The 15,368-nt window shown below is 39.3% G+C and overlaps 1 non-coding gene across 1 annotated transcript; it reads right to left on the bottom strand.

Moving 5' to 3' along the window:
• Nucleotides 1-6,601: 6,601 nt before the first annotated feature.
• LOC112760596 (small nucleolar RNA R71) lies at nt 6,602-6,709 on the bottom strand. Its single transcript, XR_003181029.1, has one exon. It is a non-coding gene; the product is annotated as a small nucleolar RNA R71 (small nucleolar RNA).
• Nucleotides 6,710-15,368: the final 8,659 nt, after the last annotated feature.

Below are 15,368 nucleotides of genomic sequence, written 5' to 3'. Positions count from 1 at the left end.
CTTCAATGGAATGAGGACTCCCTTGTGTTTAAAACTCAAGGATCTCCCTCTGCAACCATGGAGAGGAAGCAGAAAAAGCTTCTCTCAAAGCAGAGTCAACCAGAGCCCCCACAGTCAAACTCTAAGTTTAGTGTTGGGAGGCCACAACCAAACTCTAAGTTTGGTGTTGAACTCCCATATCCAAACTCTAAGTTTGGTGTTGGAGAGTCTCAACAAAGCTCTGCACATCTGTGAGGCTCCATGAGAGCCCACTGTCAAGCTATTGACATTAAAGAAGCGCTTGTTGGGAGGCAACCCAATTTTTATTTATCTAACTTTATTTTTCTTAGTTATATGTCTTTGTAGGTTCATGATCATGTGGAGTCACAAAATAAATATAAAAATTGAAAATGGAATAAAAAACAGCAGAAGAAAAATCACACCCTGGAGGAGCATCTGCCTGGCGTTCAAACGCCAGAACAGAGCATGGTTCTGGCGCTGAACGCCCAAAATGGGTAACATCCTGGCGCTGAACGCCCAGAACAAGCATGGTTCTGGCGTTCAACGCCAGAAATGGCAACAAATGGGTGTTGAACACCCAAAATGGGCACCAACATGGCGCTAAATGCCCAGAGTTGTGTGCAAGGGCATTTTGCATGCCTAAATTGGTGCAGGGATGTAAATGCCTTGACACCTCAAGATCTGTGGACCCCACAGGATCATCTCAGGATCTGTGGACCCACAGGATCATCTCAGGATCTGTGAATCTCGCAGGATTCCCACCCACCACTCACATCCACCACTCACATCCATACACACATCCCTCCATCTCCTCCATATCTTCTTCTTCTTCTATTCCTTCTTCTTTTGCTCGAGGGCGAGCAACATTCTAAGTTTGGTGTGGTAAAAAGCATAGCTTTTTTTGTTTTTTCCATAACCATTGATGGCACCTAAGGCCAGAGAAACCTTTAGAAAGAGGAAAGGGAAGACAAAAGCTTCCATCAAGGGTCTATAGCTCAGTGGTAGAACATTTGACTGCAAATCAAGAGATCCCTGAGATACCTCAGGGGATACATTTTCTTCCACACAATTATTGGAAGCAACTAAGGGTGGAACATCAAGAGCACTCCATCATGCTTCATGAAATAAGAGAAGATCAAAAAGCAATGAGGGAGGAGCAACAAAGACAAGGAAGAGACATAGAAGAGCTCAAGGACATCATTGGTTCCTCAAGAAGGAAACGCCACCATCACTAAGGTGGATTCATTCCTTGTTCTTATTTCTTCTGTTTTTCATTTTCTATGATATGTGCTTATCTATGTTTGTGTCTTCATTACATGATCATCAATAGTAGTAACTATGTCTTAAAGTTATAAATGTCATATGAATCCATCATCTCTCTTAAAAAAATGTTTTAAATCAAAAGAACAAGAAATACATGAGTTTCGAATTTATCCTTGAACTTTGCTTAATTATATTGATGTGGTGACAATGCTTCTTGTTTTCTGAATGTATGCTTGAACAGTGCATATGTCTTTTGAAGTTGTTGTTTAAGAATGTTAAATATGTTGGCTCTTGAAAGAATGATGACTAGGAGACATGTTATTTGATAATATGAAAAATCATAAAAATGATTCTTGAAGCAAGAAAAAGCAGCAAAGAACAAAGCTTGCAGAAAAAAAAAAAGGTAGGAGAAAAAAAAATAGAAAGAAAAAGCCAATAACCCTGAAAACCAAAAGGCAAGGGAAATAAAAAGGATCCCAAGGCTTTGAGCATCAGTGGATAGGAGGGCCTAAAGGAATAGAATCCTGGTCTAAGCGGCTAAACCAAGCTGTCCCTAACCATGTGCTTGTGGCGTGTAGGTGTCAAGTGAAAACTTGAGACTGAGCGGTTAAAGTCAAGGTCCAAAGCAAAAAAAAAGAATGTGCTTAAGAACCCTGGACACCTCTAATTAGGGACTTTAGCAAAGCTGAGTCACAATCTTAAAAGGTTCACCCAATTATGTGTCTGTGGCATTTATGTATCCGGTAGTAATACTGGAAAACAAAGTGCTTAGGGCCACGGCCAAGACTCATAAAGAAGCTGTGTTCAAGAATCATCATACTGAACTAGGAGAATCAATAACACTATTCGAAATCTGAAGTTCCTATAGATGCCAATCATTCTGAACCTCAATGGATAAAGTGAGATGCCAAAACTATTCAAGAGGCAAAAAGCTATAAGTCCCGCTTATATGATTGAAGCTATGTTTCACTGATATTTTGGAATTTATAGCATACTCTCTTCTTTTTATCCTATTTGATTTTCAGTTGCTTGGGGACAAGCAACAATTTAAGTTTGGTGTTGTGATGAGCGGATAATTTATATGCCTTTTGACATTGTTTTTAGTATGTTTTTAGTAGGATCTAGTTACTTTTAGGGACGTTTTCATTAGTTTTTATGTTAAATTCACATTTCTGGACTTTACTATGAGTTTGTGTGTTTTTCTGTGATTTCAGGTATTTTCTGACTGAAATTGAGGGACTTGAGCAAAAATCAGATTCAGAGGTTGAAGAAGGACTGCTGATGCTGTTGGATTCTGACCTCTCTGCACTCAAAGTGGATTTTCTGGAGCTACAGAACTCGAAATGGCGCGCTTCCAATTGCGTTAAAAAGTGGACATCCAGGGCTTTCCAGAAATATATAATAGTCCATACTTTGGCCAAGAATAGACGATGTAAACTGGCGTTCAACGCCAGCTTTCTACCCAAATCTGCCGTCCAGCGCCAAAAAAGGAGCCAAAACCAGAGTTGAACGCCCAAACTGGCACAAAAGCTGGCGTTCAACTCCAAGAAGGACCTCTACACGTGCAACACTCAAGCTCAGCCCAAACACACACCAAGTGAGCCCAGGAAGTGGATTTATGCATCAATTACTTACTCATGTAAACCCTAGTAGCTAGTTTATTATAAATAGGACCTTTTACTATTGTATTAGGTATCTTTGGTCTCAGTTTTAATCCATTGTTCATCTTAGGAGACTATTGATCACGTTTTAGGGGGCTGGCCATCTCGGCCATGCCTGGACCTTCACTTATGTATTTTTAACGGTAGAGTTTCTACGCTCCATAGATTAAGGTATGGAGCTCTGCTGTTCCTCAAAGATTAATGCAAAGTACTACTGTTTTCTATTCAATTCATCTTATTTTGCTTCTAAGATATCCATTCGCACCCAAGAACGTGATGAAGGTGATGATTATGTGTGACGCTCATCACCATTCTCCCCTATGAACACGTGCCTGACAAACACCTCCGTTCTACATGAAATAAGCTAGAATGAATATCTCTTAGATCTCCTAACCAGAATTTTCGTGGCGTAAGCTAGAATGATGGAGGCATTCAAGAGAATCCGGAAGGTCTAAACCTTGTCTGTGGTATTCCGAGTAGGATTCAATGAATGAATGACTGTGACGAGCTCCAAACTCGTGATTGCAGGGCGTTAGTGACAGACGCAAAAGGATAGTAAATCCTATTCCAGCATGATCGAGAACCGACAGATGAATAGCCGTGCCGTGACAGGGTGCGCGAGCATATTATTCGCTGAGAGTATAAGATGAAGCCATTGACAAGGGTGATGCCTCCAGACGATTAGCCGTGCCATGACAGGGCATTGGATCATTTTCCCGAGAGATGACCGAAAGTAGACATTGACAATGGTGATGTATCACATAAAGCCAGCCATGGAAAGGAGTAAGACAGATTGGATGAAGATAGCAGGAAAGCAGAGGTTCAGAGGAACGAAAAGCATCTCTATTCGCTTATCTGAAATTCTCACCAATGATTTACATAAGTACCTCTATCCCTATTCTATTATATATTATTCGAAAACACCATTATCAATTTATATCTGCCTAACTGAGATTTGCAAGGTGACCATAGCTTGCTTCATACCAACAATCTCCGTGGGATTCGACCCTTACTCACGTAAGGTATTACTTGGACGACCCAGTGCACTTGCTGGTTAGTTGTATCGAAGTTGTGAACCATGGTATTGGCACCATGTTCTTGGCGCCATTGCCAGGGAAAGAAAGAGCCATGAATTTTACACAATTAAAGTCTAATCACGATTACGCGTACCAAGTTGCTCACGTTGCCAGGGATTGTTCGAGCCTGGACATCACAATTTCGTGCACCAAGTTTTTGGCGCCGTTGCCGGGGATTGTTCGAGTTTGGACAACTGACGGTTCATCTTGTTGCTTAGATTAGGTAATTTTCTTTTTTGTTTTCTTTTCAAAATTTTTCAAAAAAAAAATATTTCTAAAATATTCTCATCTGTTTTCGAAAATAATATAAAAATGTTTTCAAAATTTTTATTCAAAAATTTTTAAGAATGAATTCTAGTGTTTCATGAAGCACGTTGAAGCCTGGCTGGCTGTAAAGCCATGTCCTATTCCTTTGGGAATGAGTATGTCAGGCGTGTCATGTCAGAATTACATGCTGAAGCTTGGCTGGCCATTGGCCATGTCTAGTGTTTTGGACCGGAGCTTTCATTGAAAGCTTGGCTGGCTAGTGAGCCATGTCTAATTCCTGGACTGAAGCTTTAGACTAACATGGCAAGATTCCTGGAATTCATATTAAAAATATTGGAATCCTTATTTTTCTTTCCTTCCAAATAATTTTCGAAAAATATAAAATAAAAATCCAAAAAAATTAGAAAATCATAAAAATCAAAAAAATATTTTGTGTTTCTTGTTTGAGTCTTGAATCATATCATAAGTTTGGTGTCAATTGCATGTGCATCTTGCATTTTTCGAAAATTTCATGCATTCATAGTGTTCTTCATGATCTTCAAGTTATTCTTGGTAAGTCTTCTTGTTTGATCTTAATGTTTTCATGTTTTGTGTCTTTTCTTGTTTTTCATATGCATTCTTGAATTCTTAGTGTCTAAGCATTAAAGAATTCTAAGTTTGGTGTCTTGCATGTTTTCTTTGCAATAAAAGTTTTTCAAAATTGTGTCTATGATGTTCATCTTGACATTCATAGTGTTCTTCGTGTTCATCTTGACATTCATAGCATTCTTGCATGCATCACATGTTTTGATCTAAAAAAAAAAATTTCATGCATTGCATCTTTTTAGTGTCTTTCTCTTACATCATAAAAATTCAAAAATCAAAAAAATATTTTTCCCCTTTTCTCTCATCAAATTCGAAAATTTGAGTTGACTTTTTCAAAAATTTTAATATCAAGTTGTTTCTTATGAGTCAAATCAAATTTTCAATTTGAAAATCTTATCTTTTTCAAAATCTTTTTTCACAAATCAAATCTTTTTCAAATTTCTTAGTTATTTTCGAAAATTCCAAAAATCTTTTTCAAAAATCTTTTCTTATTTTTATACCAAATTTTCGAAAATAACAATAGCAATTAATGTTTTGATTCAAAAATTTCAAGTTTGTTACTTACTTGTTAAGAAAGATTCAAACTTTAAGTTCTAGAATCATATCTTGTGATTTCTTGTGAATCAAGTCATTAATTGTGATTTTAAGAATCAAATCTTTTTCAAAACTAATTTCAATCATATCTTTTCAAAAATATCTTCTTATCTTATCTTTTTCAAAAATATCTTTTCAAAATATCTTTTCTAACTTCCTAACTTCTTATCTTTTCAAAATTTGTTTCAACTAACTAACTAACTTTTTGTTTGTTTCTTAACTTTTTCAAAACTACCTAACTAACTCTCTCTCTCTAATTTTCGAAAATATCTTCCCTCTTTTTCAAAATTTCTTTTTAATTAACTAATTATTCTTATTTTTTATTTTTTGATTTCAAAAATTTTCGAAAATTACTAACATTTTTCAAAAACTATTTTCAAAAATCACTAACTCTTTTTCAAAAATATTTTTCGAAAATTATCCCTCCCCCATCTTATTCTATTTATTCATTCATATCCTAACATCTCATCTCACATCTCTACCATCCTCAAAGTTGTGTTTCTTCCATTATATTACATTCTTTGTCTCCCCCTCTTCTTCTACTCACACAGGGATCTCTATACTGTGGTATAAAGGATCTCTATTATTATTATTATTTTTCTGTGCCTTCTTCTTTGTCATATGAGCAGGAGCAAGGATAAGAACATTCTTGTGGAAGCAGATCCAGAACCTGAAAGGACTCTGATGAGTAAATTAAGAGAAGCTAAAATACAACAATCCAGAGATAACCTTTCAAAAATTTTCGAACAGGAAGAGGAGATGGCAGCCGAAAATAATAATAATCTAAGGAAGATGCTTGGTGACTTTACTGCACCTAATTCCAATTTACATGGAAGAAGCATCTCCATTCCTGCCATTGGAGCAAACAACTTTGAGCTGAAACCTCAATTAGTTTCTCTGATGCAGCAGAACTGCAAGTTTCATGGACTTCTATCTGAAGATCCTTTTCAGTTCTTAACTGAATTCTTGCAGATATGTGACACTGTTAAGACTAATGGAATAGATCCTGAAGTCTACAGGCTCATGCTTTTCCCTTTTGCTGTAAGAGACAGAGCTAGATTATGGTTGGATTCTCAACCCAAAGACAGCCTGAACTCTAGGGATAAGCTGGTCACGGATTTCTTAGCCAAGTACTTTCCTCCTCAAAAGCTGAGCAAGCTTAGAGCTGATGTTCAAACTTTCAGACAGAAAGAAGGTGAATCCCTTTATGAAGCTTGGGAAAGATACAAACAGTTGACCAAAAAGTGTCCTTCTGACATGCTTTCAGAATGGACCATCCTGGATATATTCTATGATGGTTTATCTGAGCTATCAAAAATGTCACTGGACACTTCTGCAGGTGGATCCATTCACCTAAAGAAAACGCCTGCAGAAGCTCAAAAACTCATTGACATGGTTGCTAATAACCAGTTCATGTACACTTCTGAAAGGAATCCTGTGAGTAATGGGACGCCTATGAAGAAGGGAGTTCTTGAAGTTGATACTCTGAATGCCATATTGGCTCAGAATAAAATATTGACTCAGCAAGTCAATATGATCTCTTAGAGTCTGCATGGAATGCAAGCTGCATCCAACAGTACTCAAGAGGCTTCTCATGAAGAAGAAGCTTATGATCCTGAGAACCCTGCAATAGCAGAGGTGAATTACTTAGGTGAACCTTATGGAAACACCTATAACTCATCATGGAGAAATCATCCAAATTTCTCATGGAAGGATCAAAAGCCTCAACAAGGCTTTAATAATGGTGGAAGAAATAGGTTTAGCAACAGCAAACCTTTTCCATCATCCACTCAGCAACAGACAGAGAACTCTGAACAAAATACTTCTAATCTGGCAAACTTAGTCTCTGATCTGTCTAAGGCCACTGTAAGTTTCATGAATGAAACAAGATCTTCCATTAGAAATTTGGAAGCACAAGTGGGCCAGCTGAGTAAAAGGATCACTGAAATTCCTCCCAGTACTCTCCCAAGCAATATAGAAGAGAACCCAAAAGGAGAGTGCAAGGCCATTGACATAAGCACCATGGCCGAACCTACAAGGGGGAGTGGAGGACGTGAATCCAAAGGATGAAGACCTCCTGGGACGTCCAGTGATCAATAAAGAGCTTCCCTCTGAGGAACCAAGAGACTCTGAGGCTCATCTAGAGACCATAGAGATTCCATTGAACATCCTTATGCCCTTCATGAGCTCTGATGAGTATTCCTCTTCTGAAGAGAATGAGGATGTTACTGAAGAGCAAACTGCCAAGTTTTTTGGTGCAATCATGAAGCTGAATGCCAAATTATTTGGCATTGATACTTGGGAAGTTGAACCTCCCTTGTTCATCAATGAACTAAGTGATCTGGATCAACTGACATTGCCTCAGAAGAGACAGGATCCTGGAAAGTTCATAATACCTTGTACCATAGGCACCATGATCTTTAAGGCTCTGTGTGACCTTGGTTCAAGAATAAACCTCATGCCCCTCTCTGTAATAGAGAAACTGGGAATCTATGGGGTGCAAGCTGCTAAAATCTCACTAGAGATGGCAGATAATTCGAGAAAACAGGCATATGGACAAGTAGAGGACGTATTAGTAAAGGTTGAAGGCCTTTACATCCCTGCTGATTTCATAGTCCTGGATACTGGAAAGGAAGAGGATGAATCCATCATCCTAGGAAGACCTTTCCTGGCCACAGCAAGAGCTGTGATTGATGTTGACAGAGGTGAAATAGTCCTTCAATGGAATGAGGACTCCCTTATGTTTAAAACTCAAGGATCTCCCTCTGCAACCATGGAGAGGAAGCAGAAAAAGCTTCTCTCAAAGCAGAGTCAACCAGAGCCCCCACAGTCAAACTCTAAGTTTAGTGTTGGGAGGCCACAACCAAACTCTAAGTTTGGTGTTGAACTCCCATATCCAAACTCTAAGTTTGGTGTTGGAGAGTTTCAACAAAGCTCTGCACATCTGTGAGGCTCCATGAGAGCCCACTGTCAAGCTATTGACATTAAAGAAGCGCTTGTTGGGAGGCAACCCAATTTTTATTTATCTAACTATATTTTTCTTAGTTATATGTCTTTGTAGGTTCATGATCATGTGGAGTCACAAAATAAATATAAAAATTGAAAATGGAATCAAAAACAGCAGAAGAAAAATCACACCCTGGAGGAGCATCTGCCTGGCGTTCAAACGCCAGAACAGAGCATGGTTCTGGCGCTGAACGCCCAAAATGGGCAACATCCTTGCGCTGAACGCCCAGAACAAGCATGGTTCTGGCGTTCAACGCCAGAAATGGCAACAAATGGGCGTTGAACGCCCAAAATGGGCACCAACCTGGCACTAAATGCCCAGAGTTGTGTGCAAGGGCATTTTGCATGCCTAAATTGGTGCAGGGATGTAAATGCCTTGACACCTCAAGATCTGTGGACCCCACAGGATCATTTCAGGATCTGTGGACCCACAGGATCATCTCAGGATCTATGAATCTCACAGGATTCCCACCCACCACTCCCATCCACCACTCACATCCATACACACATCCCTCCATCTCCTCCATATCTTCTTCTTCTTCTATTCCTTCTTCTTTTGCTCGAGGGCGAGCAACATTCTAAGTTTGGTGTGGTAAAAAGCATAGCTTTTTTTGTTTTTTCCATAACCATTGATGGCACCTAAGGCCAGAGAAACCTTTAGAAAGAGGAAAGGGAAGACAAAAGCTTCCATCAAGGGTCTATAGCTCAGTGGTAGAACATTTGACTGCAAATCAAGAGATCCCTGAGATACCTCAGGGGATACATTTTCTTCCACACAATTATTGGAAGCAACTAAGGGTGGAACATCAAGAGCACTCCATCATGTTTCATGAAATAAGAAAAGATCAAAAAGCAATGAGGGAGGAGCAACAAAGACAAGGAAGAGACATAGAAGAGCTCAAGGACATCATTAGTTCCTCAAGAAGGAAACGCCACCATCACTAAGGTGGATTCATTCCTTGTTCTTATTTCTTCTGTTTTTCGTTTTCTATGATATGTGCTTATCTATGTTTGTGTCTTCATTACATGATCATCAATAGTAGTAACTATGTCTTAAAGTTATGAATGTCCTATGAATCCATCACCTCTCTTAAAAAAAATGTTTTAAATCAAAAGAACAAGAAATACATGAGTTTCGAATTTATCCTTGAACTTTGCTTAATTATATTGATGTGGTGACAATGCTTCTTGTTTTCTGAATGTATGCTTGAACAGTGCATATGTCTTTTGAAGTTGTTGTTTAAGAATGTTAAATATGTTGGCTCTTGAAAGAATGATGACTAGGAGACATGTTATTTGATAATATGAAAAATCATAAAAATGATTCTTGAAGCAAGAAAAAGCAGCAAAGAACAAAGCTTGCAGAAAAAAAAAAGGTAGGCGAAAAAAAATAGAAAGAAAAAGCCAATAACCCTTAAAACCAAAAGGCAAGGGAAATAAAAAGGATCCCAAGGCTTTGAGCATCTGTGGATAGGAGGGCCTAAAGGAATAGAATCCTGGTCTAAGCGGCTAAACCAAGCTGTCCCTAACCATGTGCTTGTGGCGTGTAGGTGTCAAGTGAAAACTTGAGACTGAGCGGTTAAAGTCAAGGTCCAAAGCAAAAAAAAAGAGTGTGCTTAAGAACCCTGGACACCTCTAATTAGGGACTTTAGCAAAGCTGAGTCACAATCTGAAAAGGTTCACCCAATTATGTGTCTGTGGCATTTATGTATCCGGTAGTAATATTGGAAAACAAAGTGCTTAGGGCCACGGCCAAGACTCATAAAGAAGCTGTGTTCAAGAATCATCATACTGAACTAGGAGAATCAATAACACTATTCGAAATCTGAAGTTCCTATAGATGCCAATCATTCTGAACCTCAATGGATAAAGTGAGATGCCAAAACTATTCAAGAGGCAAAAAGCTATAAGTCCCGCTCATAGGATTGAAGCTATGTTTCACTGATAGTTTGGAATTTATAGCATACTCTCTTCTTTTTATCCTATTTGATTTTCAGTTGCTTGGGGACAAGCAACAATTTAAGTTTGGTGTTGTGATGAGCGGATAATTTATACGCTTTTTGACATTGTTTTTAGTATGTTTTTAGTAGGACCTAGTTACTTTTAGGGATGTTTTCATTAGTTTTTATGTTAAATTCACATTTCTGGACTTTACTATGAGTTTGTGTGTTTTTCTATGATTTCAGGTATTTTCTGACTGAAATTGAGGGACTTGAGCAAAAATCAGATTCAGAGGTTGAAGAAGGACTGCTGATGCTGTTGGATTCTGACCTCCCTGCACTCAAAGTGGATTTTCTGGAGCTACAGAACTCGAAATGGCGCGCTTCCAATTGCGTTAAAAAGTGGACATCCAGGGCTTTCCAGAAATATATAATAGTCTATACTTTGGCCAAGAATAGACGATGTAAACTGGCGTTCAACGCCATCTTTCTACCCAAATCTGGCGTCCAGCGCCAGAAAAGGAGCCAAAACCAGAGTTGAACGCCCAAACTGGCACAAAAGCTGGCGTTCAACTCCAAGAAGGACCTCTACACGTGCAACACTCAAGCTCAGCCCAAACACACACCAAGTGAGCCCAGGAAGTGGATTTATGCATCAATTACTTACTCTTGTAAACCCTAGTAGCTAGTTTATTATAAATAGGACCTTTTACTATTGTATTAGGTATCTTTGCTCTCAGTTTTAATCCATTGTTCATCTTAGGATACTATTGATCACGTTTTAGGGGGCTGGCCATCTCGGCCATGCCTGGACCTTCACTTATGTATGTTAAACGGTAGAGTTTCTACACTCCATAGATTAAGGTGCGGAGCTCTGCTGTTCCTCAAAGATTAATGCAAAGTACTACTGTTTTCTATTCAATTCATCTTATTTCGCTTCTAAGATATCCATTCGCACCCAAGAACGTGATGAAGGTGATGATTATGTGTGACGCTCATCACCATCATCCTTATGAACACGTGCCTGACAAACACCTCCGTTCTACATGAAATAAGCTAGAATGAATATCTCTTAGATCTCCTAACCAGAATCTTCGTGGCGTAAGCTAGAATGATGGCAGCATTCAAGAGAATCCGGAAGGTCTAAACCTTGTCTGTGGTATTCCGAGTAGGATTCAATGAATGAATGACTGTGATGAGCTCCAAACTCGCGATTGCAGGGCGTTAGTGACAGACGCAAAAGGATAGTAAATCCTATTCCAGCATGATCGAGAACCGACAGATGAATAGCCGTGCCGTGACAGGGTGCGTGAGCATATTATTCACTTAGAGGATAAGATGAAGCCATTGACAAGGGTGATGCCTCCAGACGATTAGCCGTGCCGTGACAGGGCCTTGGATCATTTTCCTGAGAGATGACTGAAAGTAGCCATTGACAGTGGTGATGTATCACATAAAGCCAGCCATGGAAAGGAGTAAGACAGATTGGATGAAGATAGCAGGAAAGCAGAGGTTCAGAGGAACGAAAAGCATCTCTATTCGCTTATCTGAAATTCTCACCAATGATTTACATAAGTACCTCTATCCCTATTCTATTATATATTATTCGAAAACACCATTATCAATTTATATCTGCCTAACTGAGATTTGCAAGGTGACCATAGCTTGCTTCATACCAACAATCTCCGTGGGATTCGACCCTTACTCACGTAAGGTATTACTTGGACGACCCAATGCACTTGCTGGTTAGTTGTATCGAAGTTGTGAACCATGGTATTGGCACCATGTTCTTGGCGCCATTGCCAGGGAAAGAAAGAGCCATGAATTTTACACAATTAAAGTGTAATCACGATTACGCGTACCAAGTTGCTCACGTTGCCAGGGATTGTTCGAGCCTGGACATCACAATTTCGTGCACCACTCATCAAGAGGAATATCATCAAGAAGAATATCATGACCCAGCCAACTTGAATATGACTCACCTTCTAAGAGCCATTGAAGATTTGGGACAGAGACATATGGAAGGACAAGAGCAAATGCTGAACCTTCAAACCAACTGGCTGAGCCAACAAGAAGCATGGCAAAAACAACAAATGGAACAGCAGCAGGAACACTACTCCCGGCTCACTCAAGCCATCAACCAAGTGAATGAGAGGCAAGAACATCAAGAGAAGCACTTGCAAGAACTCAACCAGCGGCAGATAGCCCAAATGAAAACTTTCAATGAGTTCAGTGTACTCAATGAAGGAAGGCAACTACATAGGGAGGAGTTCTATGTAAATACTCAAGCCAAGTTGAACTACATGACCAGTAATATGCATCAGCTACACTATGCCATCCCTACATATGATGAGGTCCAAAAAGATTTTGTAGAACAAGAAGAGAGGAAGGTGAAACAGCAAAAGGAGACACTCAAAAAGAAGATGGAAGATGGTAGTTTCTGGAAGAAGCTGCTTGGAAAAGGCAAAGGAAGTGGAAGCACAAGCATTCAAGAGAGACACAATGAGGACAAGCAAGGAGGGGAGCAGGGACATCCACATGAATGAAAGGTGGTGGAGTTCTTTTTAGTCCATTGTTTTATATGCTTTAAATAAGGAAGATCTTGTATGAAATAGAACCTGCTTCCATGTTATGTTTAAACTTTTTAAAATTCTGTCTTTTAAATTGTCCTTCTGAATAGGTCCATGATTTCTGGTTTAAGTGTCACTGCATCATTCCCTTATTTACTTGTAAGCTTGTCCCTTTTGAATCAAATTAAAGAAGAGAATGTTTATGTTTTTAAAAGACCAGAGTAGGGTTCCTAATGTGGAGGTGCATTCATGAATCTTTGGGGTAGTCATAAGTTAGCTAAGTTGGTTCAACCACAAGGTTAGGAGGACAACTATCTATCCTGAATACTTGACTTTGGATATACTCATGAGACTAAGTTAATAACAAGATCCTAAGAAGAGAAAAGGGAAAGAACAATGGAAGTGAAAAACAAAAGAAAAAGAGTAAGCAATAAGGCTAGGCATCAATGGTTTTACCCTTGAGGCAAGTGTCTGTGGTGCTCCTGTGTGAGGGATCTACTTGAATGAATAAGCTCTTAGGGGTGCTTTATCACTTGGTAACTTGGGTTAACTAACCCGAGATTATCAGTTGAAAATCCATTATCAAGAGTAACCCTCACTACAGAGCATTTAGTAACCCAAAGAGGTGCTGGACACCAAGGTCTCAAGAAAAGAAAATAAATAAACTATATGCCTGTGGTGTGTATGTATGGGGGAGAGACTTGAGGGAGTAAGTCCTTAGGGGTGCTTCAACACCTAGCACCTTGAACCAACTGGTTCGGGAGTGTTGGCTGAAAGCTTATCTTAAAGAGTTGCCCCCTTACAGAGCACTTAGCCTAAATAACACAAATAACCCTTGAAATAACAATAAAAGGATCAATGAATAAAAGTCTCATGAGATATAAACAAAGTAAGTGTTTAGGGACATGATAAAGGTCTGAAAGCCAGTAATGGAATGAACCTAAGTTGCTATGCATGAAACCACCATAAAATCAGTAATATGACTTCCACAAGGATGACTCATTCCTCTGGATATTCCATTCATCATTCTCTTGTTCCAGTACTTGCTTAGGGACAAGCAAGCTTTAAGTTTGGTGTTGTGATGCCAGGGCATCTTGGCCAGTTTCACTGACCTTTTCTTTACTGCTTTTAGGATAGTTTCATACATTTCTTTAGGAAATAAGCTAGTTTTGGGTAAATATTCACTTATGCCTTGATTCAAGCATACATTGTGCATTTTACATAATTTCATGAGGATTTTGCATAAGTTTAGTGACAAATATTATGTTGCATTACTCATGACTTGGACTAGAGCTTTGATACACTTTATTGCTTGATTTCAGGACCAAAAAGGAAGCAAGAAAAGGGGAGGTAACTTGCAAGATTAATGACAAAAGTGATTGCCAATAACATTCTCAAAAAGCCATCAATGCCCACGTTAGAGAGTCACGTTAACTAAGTTAACGTGAACTCTAATGTGGAGAAGAGAAGTTGAGCCAACGTTAGTGACACTTAACATTGTCACTAACGTTGGCAATTACTCATAAGTGGCCACAATAGAAGCCACGTTAACCTAGTTAACGTGGCCTCTAACGTTAAGGGGGGGAAGAGAAGCCAACGTTAGTGACACTCAACATTGTCACTAACGTTGGCCTATGGTGCAAAGTACCACGTTAACTCCCACGTTAACTTGGTTAACGTGGGAACTAACGTAAAGGATGAAGAGTTGTCTACAACGTTAGTGACACTCAACATTGTCACTAACGTTGAAGCAACCACATAACCCCCAAGAGTCACGTTAACCTCCACGTTAACTTAGTTAACGTGGAAGCTAACGATGAGGAATGAAGGATGAGCCAACGTTAGTGACACTCAACATTGTCACTAACGTTGGGATGGCTAAATATGGCCACGTTAGAGGCCATGTTAACCTAGTTAACGTGGACTCTAACGTGAGACCCAGGGACGCATTGGAACGTTAGTGACAATGTTGAGTGTCACTAACGTTCTCGAAGGTTGGCAAGGACCACGTTAGAAGGTTAACGTGGGCTTTAACGTGAAACAAGAAGGGGCACACTGGAACGTTAGTGACAATGTTGAGTGTCACTAACGTTCTCGAAGGATTAACAAGGCAACGTTAAAAGCCATGTTAACCTAGTTAACGTGGGTTTTAACGTAAGGCAAAGGGGTGCATTGGAACGTTAGTGACAATGTTAAGTGTCACTAACGTTCTCGAACTTATATTCTCACTAAATATTAACACCCCTAACGTCGTGAGCTGAAGTCTCTGCCCACTTAGCACTTTCTCTCTGCAAGTAAAGCCAAGCCCAAATGAAGAAAAGAACTGCTTCAAACTCAAGATCCAAAGGCCCAAGACTTGAAGAGTAAACTAGAAGCTGAGAAGAGTAGTATATATAGGAGTAGCTT

The sequence above is a fragment of the Arachis hypogaea genome, chromosome 16 (assembly GCF_003086295.3).
Source record: "Arachis hypogaea cultivar Tifrunner chromosome 16, arahy.Tifrunner.gnm2.J5K5, whole genome shotgun sequence".
In the NCBI taxonomy this organism is placed as follows: domain Eukaryota; kingdom Viridiplantae; phylum Streptophyta; class Magnoliopsida; order Fabales; family Fabaceae; genus Arachis; species Arachis hypogaea.
Note: the sequence above shows the minus strand (reverse complement) of the source record. Positions and strands in the feature narration are given on the sequence as shown.